This window comes from Macaca nemestrina, unplaced genomic scaffold (assembly GCF_043159975.1).
Source record: "Macaca nemestrina isolate mMacNem1 unplaced genomic scaffold, mMacNem.hap1 Scaffold_45, whole genome shotgun sequence".
Taxonomy (NCBI): domain Eukaryota; kingdom Metazoa; phylum Chordata; class Mammalia; order Primates; family Cercopithecidae; genus Macaca; species Macaca nemestrina.
This window is the reverse complement of record NW_027257674.1, coordinates 764656-782663: the sequence shown is the minus strand read 5'-3', so window position 1 is coordinate 782663 and position 18008 is coordinate 764656. Positions and strand designations below refer to the sequence as shown.

The 18008-nt window shown below is 47.0% G+C and overlaps 1 long non-coding RNA gene across 2 annotated transcripts; it reads left to right on the top strand.

The window, feature by feature from the left end:
- Window positions 1–1489: 1489 nt before the first annotated feature.
- On the top strand, window positions 1490–10853 carry LOC139361367 (uncharacterized). Of its 2 annotated transcripts, none has more exons than XR_011618931.1 (3): window positions 1490–1963; window positions 2551–2687; window positions 10380–10853. It is a non-coding gene; the product is annotated as an uncharacterized lncRNA (long non-coding RNA). The 2 variants fall into 2 exon arrangements; XR_011618930.1 differs by lacking the exon at window positions 10380–10853 and adding an exon at window positions 6654–8201.
- The last annotated feature ends 7155 nt before the right edge of the window (window positions 10854–18008 follow it).

The following is an 18008-nucleotide window of genomic DNA, read 5'->3' as shown; positions in this document are numbered from 1 at the left end:
GCTGCTTATTTTCATTCTCATTCTGGGTGGTGCCCCAGGCGAGTGTGAAGTGTGTGGGCTGAACTTACTGAGTTGCCAGAGAGAAGCGCCTCTGCCCTCAGCATCAAGGTGAAGGGAGGGGAGTGGTCTTCACCCCACAGGCCTCTAACAGTGCCAACAAGGCGATGGGGGTGTGGCCCTGCCTCCCACAATACTGGCTCCATCTGAGTGGGGCCTGGGTCTGGCACTTGGCTGATCACAGGCTGAGGGGGAACGAATCCTTTGAGGAAGGGGACCCTGATGGCTGTTTGTACCGGAAAACAGCCATAGTTTGTACCTGAAATATCTGGCGCAGGTATTCCAGGGCCACTTCCAGGTGGTACTCTGTTTGCTGGACACCATCCTGCCCCATATTGTCCAGGTCATTGGCTGGGTAAGAGCCGTTGGGGTTCATGGGGCCAAAGCCCAGTCAGGACAGGAAGGAGCAGCTGTAGGGCACTCTCCACACTGGTCCAAGATGGACTTGACTGTGTGCTTGGTCTGCATAATGAGCTGAGCAAGGCGCAGGGCCTATGTGGGAGGTGCAGGCAGGTCACTGACAGACTGGCTTGTGCTGCCACCCAGGTAGGCAGCCCGGGGGCCGCAAGACCAATCCGCAGCCAGACCGCTGAGTGCCAGGAGGAGCAGCTTCTGCCAGGGAACTTTTAAAGACTAAAGGATGATCTTCTAAATGTTAAATATTCTGAACAACACTGCCTTTGTTATCAGGAAAAACCAGACTTTACTGAAAAGGGGGAAGGAGATACAGCCTTAACCCTAAGCCCAGCCTTGACCCTTCCCACCAGAACACAGCACTCTGTGGGGACTGTTAAGTCCCATGGCTCCAGGGTCCCTGAGGATGGGCGCTGGTGATCACTCACCAGGATGTGGCCCTCTGGCACAAATATCAGAGTGTACTGACAGTCCTGGACCTCCAGGCTGTAAACGTGGCTCTTCACCTCGAAGGACGCATCAGTGATTGCTGGCAGCCACAGTGACAGGGCTGTGAAGAGTCAGTGCTGGTAGTGGAGGGATGACAAGCTCTGGCTCCAGGAACAGCTGCTCACCTGGAAGGCAGGAGACGAACCTGGTGCCCACCCAGGGGCACCAAGTACCCAGCTGCTGCCTGCAAAACTTTGGGTGGTCCCTGAGGTGTCTGGGGAGCCATGACTCAGGGGTGTCATCCTGAGGCCCTGGGTTGTAGTGTCTCCCATGCAGTAGGTGGCTGACATAGGGAGGGCGGGTGGGGTAGCTGGTGGCTCACCGAGCCCCCAGCAGTGTTTACAGGTGGCAAACACCAGGAGTGGTGACAGAAGCCAATGCCCAATCCAGTCAGGATGAACACATAGCAGAGACCTGGCTCACCACCTGAGGCAGCTGCCACAAGTCACCAGCAAGAAAGTGGGGCCACAGCTTGGACTGTGCAGCTCCCCACTATGGGCACACCTGCAGTCCCTCACTCAGTGCCTGGTGGTTGCAGGGCAGGCGGGGGTGCAGCCAGTCTCACACTTCAGGGTGCAGATGTGTCCCAGGAGTCTCCACAGCACCCTTTGCTGGGGCCCACTCTGAGCACGTGGTTCCCTTCTGCAGACCTGCCACCCACCAGCTAAGGTCCTGGCCTGGTCTGGCTGGGTCGGGGTCTGCCAGACGGGTCCAGACTGAGGACTTACCTGGATTATCTCGGTCACTGTTGGGCTGGGCAAAGACTTTGACCACTGGGAACATCATGAGTGCATGTTTGGGGCTGACCAAGTCTGTGCAGAGCTCGCGGTTCAGGAAGACCACGAACGGCTTTGTGTACATCAGCAGATTCTCCTGGACAGAGAGTGCCCTGGGGACTGAGGTGGCAATTTGGGATCAGCCCTCTCGATGGGGGCAGGGGCTGCACCACTCCGTGCCCATAAGACCGCTGCTCGTCCCTGGACTTCCAGACTCTCTGGCCAAGGTGATAACATGTCATAGATGATAGCTTAGAGGGCTGTGGGTGGGCACGGAGAGCAGGCCAGATCTGGGCAGGTGACACCCAGGCCCTTTGAGGACACTGTATTTTTGGCAAGGCTGAGGCCTGTTTCCAAGAGGAATGAGGCCACCATGGCAGAGGCTGGCTCAGCCTGTGGGGGCCAATGGACGATCCCCTAGAGGATCCAAAGGGGAAGGGCTTGGGCAAGAAGAGAAGAGGTTAGTGGGCACCCCAGGTGCCACGTTAGCCTGGAGGTCTGCCATGAGGATCAAGCAGGGGATGAAGGCAAGACGGCCACTGCTGTACTCTCCTCTGTGCGGGTGAGGGTCAAGGGATAGTTTGGGTGTTGCTGAATGTTTATCTGGACCAGAAGTGGGAGGGGACAGGGCAGGATGGGTCACTGGTGCACTGCTTCCATGAGAAAGCAGTTTCAGGACCCGGCAAAGTTGAGTCTAGGAAGGGCTGGTCTGTGCTTCACTAGGGAAGGCCTGGGAGAAGACCACAGGAGACCACTGGGGCCAGGGCCAGGCTGACCCCAAGATAGGCGGCTGGCTTGGTTTACTGGCCCACAGGAGCAACATCCATCCCCAGGAGCCAGTGGCATGACTGTGAGGAGAGAGGCTGAGGCTTATTTTTCCAACGCACCGGGAGTCAATGGAACTGTCACTGCCGGGAGCCTGCTTGTTGGAGTATGCTGCCATGGCTGCAGGTAGGTCAGCCACATCTCCAGGACCTGTGGGAGGGGGCGTGAGCTGAGGGCCCAGTGGCTGGGGGCCAAATCCTCTGGTGGCTTAGAGTCCCTGTCCCAGCTAGCAGCTGGGTGGGGCTGGCTCTTCCTCCATCCCCCAGAGGGTGCAGGAGAGATGTGCACAGCCCTGTGATGTTTGGCTCTGTTGGTGGCCGTTTAGAAGCCAGGGCCATGGGTGGGTTTTTCCCAGCCCAAGGGGCTCAGTGCTCCCTGGACAGGTAAGGGTAGGAACCTGCCTGGCACCAGAAAGCTGGGACAGGGCAGGGCTTTCCGGTACCTGAGGGTTTGCTTTGGAAACTAAAAGAACCGTGTGGCCCTCCAACAGTCCCCTCTTCTCCACCTCCTCTATACTTGTTCTCATTTGCCACACGGGACCACTCTCATTAGGATACATAGAGAACACAGACATGTATGTAACACGGCAATACTCAAGAGTTTTGAACGATGTGTCCAGGGGCCAGTGGCCAAAGCAATGCTGCATGAAAAGGTCAAGTTTTTGCTGGACAAACGTTGGGACGGGGCCTTGCAGGAAATAGGGTCACCTGCTGCTTGCCCGGTAAGGAGGCCCTGCTCACAGATGATCCCAGGGCTCCCATCAAGGAGGGTCAGCTCTGCCAGGGGAGAGCACTGGGGATCTCCAGGAGGTCAGAGTTGGCTTCAGCCCCTGTTTCTCAGAGGAAGAAATCAAAGTTCAGAGAGGCCAGTGAACATCCCAAGGAGACACAGCACATAGGCGCCTGAGCCAGCGCAGCTCCCACATGCTCCTCATCTCAGTCCTACACAGACAGCCCACTTTGGTGGGCCTGGAGTCAGGGCCACACCAGCTCTTCTGATAGGAGTAGGGAGGAGCTAGAGATGGCAGCATGATGAGGCCTCTGGCCAGTCTGGCCAGAGAGAGGCTCTGGGAGCCCGCTGGTCGGGGTGATGAGGCACATGCCTAGCCCTCCAGAGGCCTCAAGTGCTCTGTGAGCAGGAGAGGACTTACCCTGTTCGCTATGCCCTGGGGTGAGATCCTTGTGGGCAATAGCTGAGGAGAGGAAAGCAGGGGAGACAAAAGTGGCGGGAAGCCACAAGGGTCACCCACCCTTTGAACTCCTCCAGGGACCTGGTGGCATGGAAGTGGGTGAGGTCTGCTCTGGCTTCAGGCTGTTTCTGAAAGCATGCAGGTGCTTCAGCAGCAGGCACACCAGCAGTGCTCCTCAGTGGGCCTGAACCACTGCTAGGTGGAGGAGGAAGGGTCAGGGTTGGGAAGGGCTGCTGATCCACAGCATTCATTCTCCAGGTCTGACCACATCCCGCCCCGGGCTGGTGGCTTTGCCTCCCCACAGGAGGCACGAGCCAGGCCAAGAGTGGGAGCACCCTCTGGGGTACCACTGTGCCTGGCACTCAGTGGACGTGCCTTGCACTGCTTGGTCTGAACTATGACCAGCTTGTGATACGGAAGTACTTGGCCCAACACCCACAGAGCCCACCCTGCAGGGGGCTCACTAAGACACACATCTGCAGGGGATCTCCTAGCCCTGCTTCTACACCGCTGTGCACCCGCAGTGGGTGACACAGGCCACAGCTCTCCAGGCTGTGCCCTTGGGCACTGCTTGATCCCCAGGGTAGGAGAAGGCCAGCATCATCCTCAATCTCTGGATCCAGGGTCTCCCACCGGCCTCCTGAATGTGTACAGAAAGCACAAGGAACCCAGGCACGGTGCCTCAGACGTGTAATTCCAGCACTTTGGGAGGCAAAGGCAGGAAGATCACCAAGGCCCGCAGTTTGAAATTAGCCTGGGTAATACAGGGATACCTTGTCTCTACAACAAATTGTTAAAAGTGAGCTGGGTGTGGTGGTGCACACCTGTAGTCCTAGTGACTCAGGAGGCTAGGGTGAGAGGATCACTTGAACCCAGGAGTTCACAACTGCAGTGAGCCAGGATCGTGCCACTGCACTCCAGCCTGGGTGACATAGGAAGACCTTGTTCAAAAATAACCCAGTGGCTTCGCTTATCTCCCAAATTCTTTCCACCTCCTACTCTTCCTGGACACAGCCAGACAAAGGCTCAGTCCAGCCCTGGGCATCACTCCGTTGCCGATGGATTTGTGGTCAGGAAAACCCTCAGAGGAGCACAGTCAAGCATGTAGGCCAAACTTTTCATTTGCAACCTATAAGCAGGGTCCTGGAGAGCGAGGCTGAGAGGAAAGCCTTTTTGCTGGCCATGGACTTCTGGTTGCTCAGTATTGTAAGGGCAGGTGGGAGCATCCAGTGGATGAGAGCAGGGGAATGGGGTACTAAGGGCAGGATTGTGAGTCTGAGTGGACATGCTCACCTCTCCACGTTTGTCCCCCAGCCCTTTGGGCCTCAACACATCTGTGCTGCTGAGGCTGGTGCAGGGCGCGGCTTCTGGGTGTATCCTGGGATGATGCAGACCCCGCAAGGGACACTGCCCACATCACCATCCACTCAAGTCTCCCTGTCAGGAAAACGTCCCCACGGGTCCAGGTGGCGCCCCACAGATCAGTGGCTGAGTCTGAGGATGGAGCTATGGGGTGGGAGGCATTTTCCTTTTTGAGACAAGGTCTGTCACCCAGGCTGGAGTGCGGTGGTGTGATCTTGGCTCATCATAGCCTCTGCTTCCTGGTCTCAAGGGATCCTTGCACTTCAGCCTCTGGAGTAGCTGGGAACACAGGCACACACCACCACACCTGGATAATTTTTGTATTTTTTTTTTTTGTAGAGACAGGTCTTGCCGTTGTTGCCCAGACTGGCCTCAAACTCCTGAGCTCAAGCAATCTGCCTACGTCAGCCTCCCAAAGCACTGGAATTACAGGCATGAGCCACGTGCCAGACTGTTTACTTCTAGTTATCTGTATCTTCAAGTCTTTGGGCAACAAATTTACGTTGTTTTGGAAGGAAGAGCTGGGCACGGTGGTTCACGCCGGTAACCCCCAGCACTTTGGGAGGCTGAAGCAGGCAGATCACTTGAGGTCAGGAGTTTGAGACCAGCCTGGCCAAAAAAGGTTGAAAACCTGTCTCTACTAAAAATACAAAAATTAGCCTGGTGTGGTGGCATGCGCATGTACTCTCAGATACTCAAGAGGTTGAAGCGGGAGAACTGCTTGAACCCAGGAGGTGGAGGTTGCAATAAGCCAAGATGTGTCACTGCACTCCAGCCTGGGCGACAGAGGGAGACCCCTCTAAAAGGAAAAAGAATAATAAAAAGGAGAAAAACATGGAATATAATAGCTGTACCTATACCGCCCGACTACAGGGGCACCAGCTGGGTAGGAAGTTAGACCGGGGTCCTTCTCCAGTTTCAGCCCTGGCCCTCCCTCTGATCCTGGACTGGGATCCTGAATCTCGACATTGTCCCTGCAGCTCAGGGGAGGGGACAGCCTCCACGTGGGAACTAGAAACTTGCCTTACCTTGCTGGCACACTTGCCTTACCTCACCTGGTCCTTCCAAAGGGTCTGGCGGGCTCACTGTCTGCCCCTGAGCCTGCCTCTGCCCCGGGCAATCAGGTGGAACTCTCTCAGGCTATTTTCTTACAGGTTTGCAGAGCTAAACTCCCTCAGCTCTGCATCCGTCCTGGGCCGTGTTCCCCATGGAGTCCCTGGCCACAGTCACACTTGGTTGGTTCTTAAGGATGTGTCCCCAAAGCCCCACCATTTCCCACTGGGCTGAGCCTCACAGCACCTCAGCAAACCTGCCTGGGCCTTGCTGGTCACCCTTCCCGCCATGGGGTTTGCCACCAGCTTCCTAGACACTCCTCTCTCTCCCTGGCCCAAACCCTCAGGTCCTTCCCTTTGCAGTGGTTCCTGCATAATGGGGGTGTCCCTGTGTGCTGTGGCCACCATCCCAGCCCGCCGGCACTTGGGGGCCAACACGTTTTCTCATCTTGTGCTCAAATTCTCATTCACTGGTGTGCTCCTTCCCAGGTGAACGGGACAGATGCGGGGCTGCGAGCACAGCTCATCTCCAGCTCTCACAGACTGGTTAATTCTGCCATCCCTGAAGTCCCCTACAGGTCTGAACTCCGCTTCACTGACCTCAGATCCATCAATGCACTTGTCATTTCTGCCTATGCAGTCCCAGTCCTATGAGGTTACCACGTACTCTCATTTGCCCCTGGAGGTGTGTATGAATGGCCAGGGCTCCCCAGGTGAAGGCTGGCGTGCCCCAGCTGGGCTAAGTACTGACAGCCTCTGTGGGCTATAGGGTCAAGCCCCAGGTTCTTCCCACCCCACTGCCTCACATGCAGGCTGTGGGTCACAGCACCTCCAGGCTGGGTGACATACTTCTGAAAAAGGCAGAAACCACACCACCCAGAGGTCCCAGGCCTCTGTATCTTCCGAAGTGCCAAAGCCTGCAGAGCGGGGGTGAACCTGACCACTGCAGAGGTCTGATGACTCTAGCTCTTCAAACCAAGGCCAAGCACAGGGCCTCCAACGCCAGAGAGCTTGTGACACCTGCAGTGGCCAGCCAGGGCCCCGCACCGCCTTCTGCCTCACAGCCACATCCCCACCCAAACCAGGCTAGTCTGCAGAATCTACATTGAATGGATGGTGTCCCTGGCTGCCCATGTCTTTCTCATTATGGACTTTCACTTTTCATTTGCCACATGAAAGACCACTGAGATAGGCTACATCTCATTTTTCTCTTGAGGATCTCTCTTACTGAGAAATTTTTGTATTCTGGGCTATGCTGGGTTCACAATCTGACTATATCATGTGTGTATTTGTTCCTTTCCTAAAATGCTCAGTTCAGCTGCAGTTCTAGAGGTAAATACTACTAGGCTTCCATTGTAGAGAGTTGAAGATCCGAGGTCTGGAGAGGTTAGTGTGTAGAAAGCTATGTTTAATAAGTGGTAAGACCATGTGGCCAGGTCAGATAAGCTGCCTTCAGATTTGACTCTTGAACTTTTACTGGATAATATCTTCTCATTATAGAAAATAAAAGAGTGAACTTAGATTTTTTTTTTCAAAATCATTGACTGTAGGAGTTCTTTCAAGATATGATGAAAAGCAGTAATTGTCTCATTTTACATTACCTCTAATTATTGCTCACTAGAAATTGATTATCTATGTGGCAACCTTTTGCATTCATCTCTGCTTTATTATGCATGAGTAGGCTTCCCTGTGAATAAGATGTGCAAGATTCAGAAATATCTTTAACTTGGTAATGCTTGTTCACAGGTATCCATCAGAAAAATATTTTGCTCATTAGCCATATGGACTCATAAGGTAAACTACAGGCAGAGACACAAAACGTGGAAAGAAGAAAGGGCTATCAGAAGTCCTGTGTCTCCTTACATTTTGCATTTCTATTCATTTGCATCTAGAATCATGAGGAATTTGAGCAAATGGGAAATGCAAAGTCCTCATCAAAGCATACCCACATTTCAGTTATCTGCATTATTGCACATTTAAATTTGTAATGCTTACATAGGTTATACAATTCAATAGGTATAAAAATGGTAAGTAACCTTTTCTCTCTCACACCCCATTCAGTAGCTCATTTTAAATGTTGTGCCTACTTTCATAAATTATTTGCTTTATCTTATTTTTTTTTTGGAGATGGAGTCTCGGCCTGTTGCCCAGGCTGGAGTGCAATGGCGAGATCTCAGCTCACTGCCACGTCCACCTCCTGGCCTTTTCTTTTTTTATGGAGATAGTGTCTCACTATGTCACTCAGACTGTAGGCTGTCCTTGGACTCCTGGGCTCAAGCAATCTTCCTGCCTCCACCTTCCAAAGTGCTGGAAGTAGAGGTGTGAGCCCCCACTCCTGGCCAAAGTGTTTTCTTTTCTTTTTGTTTTTAGACTTGGGGTTTCACCGTGCTAGCCAGGCTGAATTTGAACTCCTGACCTCATGATCGTCCCGTCTTGGCCTCCCGAAGTGCTGAAATTACAGGCCTGACCCACCACTTCCAGCGGTGGATATCTGCCATCTTCTCCTTGCTTCTCTTTGTAATTTTATTATGTATTTTCTTTCTTTTCTTTTCTCTCGCTCTTTTTTTTTTTTTTTTTTTTTGAGATGGAGCCTCGCTGTTTCACCCAGGCTGGAGTGCAATGATGTGATCTTGGCTCACTGCAGCCTCAGTCTCCTGTGTAGCTGGGATTACAGGCACGGGCTACCTGCCACCACTCCTGGATAATTGTTGTATTTTTAGTAGAGACGGGGTTTTGCATGTTGGCCAGGCTGGTGTTGAACTCCTGACCTCAGTGTCCTTATTACATATTTTTAATAAGCATAAAGTCTGATTTTGCCTGGTGGTTCTTTTACATAATTGGAGTAATAGTCTGTATCCTGCTGCAGCTGCCTTCTTTTACTCAATATTAAGTTTTTAAGATTCACACTTAGCATTGTGTCTGCATTCTATTAGAACAGTATACCACCAGCCAGGCACGGTGGCTGACACCTATAATCCCAGCACTTTGGGAGGCCGAGGCAAGCAGATCACTTGATATCAGGAGTTCCAGGCCAGCCTAGCCAACATGGAGAAACCCCACCTCTACTAAAAATACAAAAATTAGCCAGGCGTGGCAGCATGCACCTGTAGTCCCAGCTACTCAGGAGGCTGAGGCAGGAGAATCCCTTGAACCTGCAAGGTGGAGGTTGCAATGAGCTGAGATTAGGCCACTGCACTCCAACATGGGTGACAAAGCAAGACTCTGTCTTTAAAAAAAAAAAAATTAGGTGTGGTGATGTGTACCTGTAATCCCAGGTACTTGGGAGACTGAGGCAGGATTATCACTTGAACCTGGGAGGTGGAAGTTGTAGTGAACCCAGATTGTGCCCTCTACTCCAGCCTGGGCAACAGAGTGAGACTCAGTCTCAAAAAAAAAAAAAAAAAAAAAAAAGCTAGGCGAAGTGGCTCACACCTGTAATCCCAGTACTTTGGGAGGCCAAGGCAGGTGGATCACCTGAGGTCAGGAGTTTCAGACCAGCCTCACCAACATGGTGAAACCACGTCTCCACTAAAAATACAAAACTTTGCCAGAAGTGGCAGCATGCACCTGTAATCCCAGCTACTCAGGAGGCTAAGATAGGAGAAATACTTGAACTCGGGAGGCAGAGATTGCAGTCAGCTGAGATCACGCCACTGCACTCCAACCTGGGAGACTAAGCGAGACTCTGTCTCAAAAAATATATATTAAAAAATACAGTACACTAGTGTGTATCCCTTCATTGTTGATGGACATGTGGGTCGTATTCATTTTTGTCAGTTACAAGTGATGCTGTTGCGAACACTTTTGTATTTCTATTTGGCTACCATTAGTGTGTATTTATGTACACTATAAAGCAATAGATGAAACCATAGGTCACAGGATAAACATACCTTCAGTTTTACTTGGTATTATTGGTTTTATCCCAGTGTTAACACACCAAGCGACAGTCTTCCAAGGTCTGATAATTCCCAAATCTTCGCATTCTTGTTGACACTTAATTTTGTCAAAATTTTAATTTGAGTCTTTTGGTGGGTATGTGCCAATGATTGTGATATTAATTTACTGGGCATTTTCTTCTCTGTAACAGGCAAGATATATGTGTGGTGTGGCAGGGGTAGGAGCCCCTAGAGGTTGCATGGGCTCTGGAATCCTTCATCATCCTATGTAAAAGGTTTGTGGGGCAGTAACTTTTTTTTTTTTTTTTTTTTTTTTTAGACAGAGTTTTGCTCTTGTTGCCCGGGCTGAAGTACAACGGCATGACCTCATCTCACTGCAACATTTGCCTCATGGGTTCAAGTGATTCTCCTGCCGCAGCCTTACAAGTAGCTGGGATTGCAGGCATGCACCACCACACCTGGCTAATTTTTTGTATTTAGTAGAGATGGGGTTTCACCATGTTCATCAGACTGGTCTTGAACTCCTGACCTGGTGATCCACCCGCCTCAGCCTCCCGAAGTGCTGGGATTACAGGCATGCACCACTGCACCCTGATATTTCCTGTGTACAGTGGTGTAGCCAGGGTGCAAAGCCATTTCTTAATGATTCTGTCATCTAAATATTATGTTTTCTTGCTTCCCTTTGAGATATGCTCATTCTTCCATATAATTAAACAATCTCAATTACTCTTGAGGGAGCATAAAATCCTCACTGTCTAATCATGGGTCCTTTCAAATTATTTGTTGACTTGTGTTTAAAATATGAAAAAAAAATGCAGATTTTGTTTTCTTCTTACTGTTTAACCTGAACAAAATGTCATAGATACCTCCTGGCCTGTTGCTAAACCAAGAAGAGTCACTTGGATAATGATCAAGACAGGAGGGAAACCACATTGATAATTTATCATTAAACTATCATTACACAGATGGAACTCATCAATGATGCTTACCAAAAATTGGGTCATTTGTGCAAAAGTGTAAAGAGAATATAGGAGATGTTTCAACTGAAGAGAAAATGCTACAGAAAATAATTACAAAAAATTAAGATGTGAACACAAATTCAGAGATTCAGGAGCACAAAGGGCTAAGTTAAGGGAAAAAGAGTTATCAATATTTTCTTATTCATTATGGAGAGCAGGATGAATTCTTAAAAGGTCAAGTAATTGTGAGTCTGATAAACTGATGATGATTTGTATTTCTAATGTAAATGGTTTTGAATTTATAGTCATTTCTATTTCCTTTAGACTAATGACCATGAGTTTGATTGACAAACTATGTGTGTTCATCATACTATGTGTTAAAATAAGTCAAACAATTTTTATCTTGTATTTGTTTTCATTTCATTTTAGTTTAGTTTCTTTGGGCCAGGGTCTCACTCTGTCATCTAGGCTGGAAGTGCAGTGGCATGATCACATGTCACTGCAGCCTCGACATCTCCAGGCTCAGGTGATCCTCCTGCCTCAGCCTCCCAAGTAGCGGGGACTACAGGTTAGAGCCACCATGCCTGGCTAATTTTTGTATTTTTTTTTTAGAGATGGGGTTTTGATGTGTTGTTCAGGCTGGTCTCAAACTCCTGGACTCAAGCGATCTGCCCATCTTGGTCTCACAAAGTGCTGAAATGACAGGCATGCACTACTGCCCCTGGCCTGTTTCCATTTTTTTATTTGGCTGATTCATTGAGACACATAATTATCAAGTCAAATCTCACTATTTCCTTAGCATTTCTCTTCAGTTTAGCTTAGAAAAATCTATTCCTAAGTTAATATTTTAAAATACATACAATTAGTCAGGTGTGGTGGCATGCACCTGTAATCCCAGCTACTTGGGAAGTTGAGGCAGGAGAGTCATTTGAACCCGGGAGACAGAGGTTGCAGTGAGTCGAGACCGTGCCACTGCACTCAAGCCTGGGCAACGAGTGAGATGCCATCTCAATAAACAAAAGCAAAAACCAAAACAAAAACCAAGGTTTTCTCCAGATCATTTTTAGATTTAATTATTCAGTCTGTTTTGACTATATGTCAAAACAGAATTCAGTAAATATAACTTCACTCCTACACACTATTAGTCAATGTACCTTACACAATTTATTGAATAAATCAGTTAATTCCCAACAGCATCAAAAGTAACATTTCCTATTGTAAATTAATGTAGGCATTATGGAAAATAATATGGAGATTCATCAGAGAAACAGAATAGAACTACTGTATGTTCCAGCAATCCTACCTGTGGGTATATAGCTAAAGGAATTGAAATCAACATACAGAAGAGATAACTGCACTACCATATTCACTGCAGCATTCTTCATAATAGCTAAGGTATGGAAGCAACCTAGGAGGCCAGCATTGGGTGAATGGATAAAGAAAATGTGATACACACACACACACACACACACACACACACACACACACGAGAATACTATTCACTCTTTTATTTTTATTTTTATTTTGATACATAGTTTCGCTCTTGTTGCCCAGGCTGGAGTGCAAAGGCACAATCTCAGCTCACCACAACCTCCATCTCCCTGGTTCGAGATTCTCCTACCTCAGTCTCCTGAGTAGCTGGAATTACAGACATGCATCACCACACCCGGCTAATTTTGTATTTTTAGTAGAGATGGGGTTTCTCCATGTTGGTCAGGCTGGTCTCCACCTCCCGACCTCAGGTGATCCTCTCACCTCAGCCTCCCTAAGTGCTAGGATTACAGGCATGAGCCACTGTGCCTGATCTTACGATTTACTTTTTTTTCTTTTTTTTTTTTTCCTTTGAGATAGAATTTCCCTCTTGTTGCCCAGGCTGCAATGGTGTTATCTCCATCACTGCAACCTCCGCCTCCTAGGTTCAAACGATTCTCCTGCCTCAGCCTCCCAAGTAGCTGGGATTACAGGTGCCCGCCACCACGCCCAGCTAATTTTTGTATTTTTAGTAGAGAGAGGCCTTCGCAATATTGCCCGTACTGGTCTCGAACTCCTCCTGAGCTTGAGTGATCCACTTGTCTCAGCCTCTGAAAGTGCTGGGATTACAGGCGTGAGCCACAGCATCCAGCCAAAAACACAGAGAGGTGTATTAATAGTCTGAAGCATTGCAAAATACTGCTGAGAATACAGTTCACTAATATCATCATCATAGAGTACAAAATACATTCTGGTATTATTAAAAATATCATAGCTCTAACACATACACAGAACACTCATTCTATTAGAAATTAAATTATAGCAATATTATTGACAACCACTTTTATAGCTGTCATTGTAAACTCAAAGACAAGAAATAAATTCATCATCAGAAAACATAAAACAAGTACTTAGCCTTATTGTTGAGAAGCCTATAGTTGTCTTTTACTGAATGACACCTCAGTTCTTGGGATAAGGTTTGAAACAGCAACTGGAAGGACAGCTTTAACTTGAAAATTGTTTTATTTTTAGAGTTGTCGTGTTATAAAAGCTATTCTCACATAGCCAAGCTGTTGGACAGAGACCAGGTTTCGTGAAAGATTTTCATCAAGTGTTTCACATTTTCCTCACTGCAACCCCAAACAATGGCAAATGCTTCTTAAGCCCCTGTAAATGCTGGTTCAGCTGATAAATTAATAAAATTCTCTTTCTTTAGGCCGGGTGTGGTGGCTCACACCTGCAATCCCAGCACTTTGGGAGGCCGAGGCAAGCGGATCATGAGGTCAGGAGGTCGAGACCATCCTGGCTAACACGGTGAAATCCCGTCTCTACTAAAAAAGCAAAAAATTAGCCAGGCGTGGTGGCACGCACCTGTAATCCCAGATACTTTGGAGGCTGAGACAGGAGAATTGCTTGAACCAAGGAGGAGGAGGTTGCAGTGAGCCAAGATTGCACAACTGCACTGCAGCCTGGGTGACAGAGCAAGACTCCATCTCAAATAAATAAATAAAATAAAAATAAAAAATTAAATAAAATTCTCCTTTTTTAAAGTCCTAAGCCAGAAAATATTTAAAATTGTTAATAGGAACGAATGGACATGGCTGGACCACCCAAAGATTCTCCTATTCCAGGGTCACCTTCAAAGAGAAAATATCAATTTCATTGGGTTTCTTGCTTACCCAGGTCAAGAGTTACCAATACCAAGACAGCCAACTGCACAGAGATTGGACCTAGAGCAGCAGGAGGTGGTATATAAGTCACAGATACTAGAGAAAATTGAGAGAGGGAGCAGAAAAGTGATTCATCTGTATCAGGTGTGGTCTGCAAGTTGTAAGATGTAGAATGTAGCTGGTGGATAGAGTAACAGAATTAGAAAAATTTAATGTTCATTCAAGTTTATTTTATGAGCTAACCAAACAGTCACACATGGATATTGACAGTAGGTGGAAAGATCAGAGCAGAAATAGCACCTTTGGCACATAGTTATTGGGATTGAGGGAGAATTCATTTTAGCTTTAATTTTAAAATAGATTTAATTACGTTTATTTTAATTAATTATTGTAAAGCTTTTAATTTTAAAAAAGGTTTTAATTTTTATTGTGGCAAAATATATGTAACATAAAATTTGCCATTTTAACCATTTTTAAGTGCATAGTTCAATGTCACTAAATACAGTCACCTGATTGTACAATCATCACCACCATCCATCATCTCTAGAGCTTTTTCCTTTTTAATTTCTGAAACTGAAACTCTGTACCCATTAAACAATATCCCATCATTACTCTCTCCTCCAAGTACCTGGGAACCATCATTCTACTTTTGGTGTCTATGAATATGACACTCTAGATACCTCATATAAGTGGAGTCATGCAGTATTAGTTTTTTGTATCCAGTTTCTTTCACTTAGCATTATGTCAAGGTTCATCCATGTTGTAGCATGTGTCAGAATGTCCCTTTTTAAGGCTAAGTAATATCCCACTGTATGTCTGTACCACATTTTGTTCATCTATTTCCCTGTCAATGACTGCTTCCACCTTTTGGCTATCATGAATAATGTTGTTATGCACATAACTTTGCAAATATCTGTTGAAGTCCCTGCTTTCAAGTTTTGTGGGTTTAAACCCAGAAGTTGACTTGCTGACTCATACGGTAATTCTAGGTTCCATTTTTAATTTATTTTTGAGATGGAATCTCTCTCTGTTGCCCAGGCTAGAGTGAAGTGGCATGATCTCAGCTCACTGAGACCTGCGCCTCCCAGGTTCAAGTGATTCTGCTACCTCAGCCTCCTGAGTAGCTAGGATTACAGGCACACACCTCAACGCGTGGCTAATTTTTATATTTTGAGTCAAGACGGGATTTCACTTTGTTGGTAAGGCTGGTCTCGAACTCCTGACCTTGTGATCTCCCCACATCAGCCTCCCAAAGTGCTGGGATTACAGGCATGAGCCACCGCACCCAGCCTAGGTTCCTTATTTTTTTAAAAAAATTTAGGAACCACTGTACTCTTTTCCATTATGACTATAGCAATGTAGAGTCCACTAGCAATGCACAAGAGTTCTGATTGGCTACATCCTCACCAACACTTACTATTTCCTGGATTTTTGATGATTGCCGTCTGAATGAGTATGAAGTGGTATCTTATTGTGGTGTTGATTTGCATTTCCTTAATCAGTGATGTTGAGCATCTTTCATGTGTTTCATGGCCATTTGTGTATCTTCTTTGGGAAAATGTCTATGTAAGTCCTTTGCCTATTTTTTAGTTGGGTTGTTTATTTATTGCTGAGCTGTAGGAATGTTTTATATATTCTGGATATTGATGCCTTATCAAAGATATCATTTGAAATTTTTTTTCCATTCTGCAAGTTGCCTTTGATTACACAAGTTTTAAATTTTGATGAAATCCAATTTACTTTCAAGTAAATTGTTGTTTGTTTGCTTTTTGTTGTAACCATACAGCCAACCTTCATGCTCTTCTCCCTTCCCATGCTTTATTATTGCCGTCTCCAGAGGGCTTGACTCTGAGTAAAGAAAAACAGACACCAGTTGAATTTTTATGGAATAGAGGAACTGTGGGAAAGAAACAGGTGGAAGAGTCATGGGGTTAAAACCAGGGTCAGGAGAAGACAGGTCAGAGGATGGGCTTTACTTTCAAGCCTCCTGAGTAGCTGGGACTGCACATATGTGCCTCCACACCAGCTTACATTTATCTTTAAACAAGGGTTTGACCCCTTTTTGAAATTTATTTGTGTTAAGGCATGTACTCTAAGTGATATGGCAGGCTCATTTTAGACCGTCGGACAATTTGATCTCTGGACCACCATTTGCCATTTGTGATCTGCTCTCCTACGAAATTCAAGTGTTGCCCATGCTTTTGGTGTCAGAAAACTTTTAGTTTATAATTTTAAGTATATCATGTCTCCTGCCTCATATGTACCACTGGACAATGTCCCTTTTATGTGCTCAACTTCTGTCAGAGATAAATGTATTTTGAAGCGGAGAACAAAGATAATTGCAAAATTGGCCTGGAGAACTAAGATAATTATGAAAGTTCCAGGTACAAAGAGAGAGGGTTCAATATGTCAGCAGTTCTTTACCAATCCATCCTAGAAGTCTTGTTTTAGGATTGCCTAAATAATGCAGGGAATGCGTGCAAGACACACAAGTGTTCCAGAAACATGTAAACAAGGTACAGAGAAGAGGATAAGATAAAATAATATGAATTAAGATTATTAGGAAAACCTTGTTCAGAAGATTGCCTACAGAGGCAAAAGGGACAGTTTCACTTTGCTGAGGGAAATAGGGTGGTAAGAACCCTCGTGGGGAAGACCCGCACTTACACTGACACAGAGAGAAGGTGTAAAATAACTTCATGGGAGAGCATTAGGCTGAGATAGCTCCCATGGCCTGGGTTCCTACATAGACAAAATGAACCAAGCTTCACCCGTCACAAGTGGCCAGCTGAGTATTAGCTTTGTGATGAGAGACCTTCCACCTGGATAGTTCAAATAATGCAATTGCACAAATTTTTGCCGATCAAATAATTTCTCTAGTTTGCTTCTACATTCACCCTATAAAACGTTCCCTACAAACACCTTTAGTATATCCTCCAATCACTTCCAGTTTGGAGCTGCCTGATCCAGGAAACTCTGTTTGTTCAAATGCCCTCTTTAAAATTTTAATATGCTTAAGTTTATCTATTTTTTTCTTTTTAAAAATTGAGATAGGATCTTCCTATGTTGCGCAGGCTGGTCTTGAACTCCTGAGCTCAAGGGATCCTGCCACTTCAGCCTCCTGAGTAGCTGGGACTATAGACATGTGCCTCCACACCAAGCTGACATTTATCTTTAAACAAGGGTTTGACCCTTTGTGAAATTTGTGTTAAGGCATGTACCCTAAGTAATATGGCAGGCTCATTTTAGACCGTCGGATACTCCAGTCTCTGGACCACCATTTGCCATTTGTGACCTGCTCTCCTAAGAAATTCAAGTGTAATTCAAGTTAGTTCACCCTCTGCTGATCAGGGGAGGTTGCTGTGGGTGCAAGTTCAAGACAGGGATTCACACTTTCCTACCAACTCCTCTGGAGACTCAACAGGACAAATCTGGCCCTCTGGGGACCTAGGACAGAGAAAGGCATCCACCTGGGGCTGAATCACTGAATTTCTTCCCAGGCCTATGCCCTCCGTATATGAAGACACTGATGCTGGGTAGACATTCATCAAAGACATGTGTCCCCTACCATCTGGTCCCTTCACTGCATATCTCCTGGTCATTTCTGCTGACCCTGTGCTGACCTTGGAGAAGCGAAGCCTGCTCCCAAGGCGCCTAGACTTTGTGCTGTTTCACAATCACACAGTTTCATCTGGGATAGGAGATGGGAGGAAAATCAGCAGTGATTACTGTTCCACTCTGATGGTCTCTAGATAATTTGATCATTGCCTCCCAGGGCTTTATTACCTGGTCAGTCTCCTGGAGAGATGAGAAATATTTCCACTGAGGATAGGATGCACTGCCTGACAT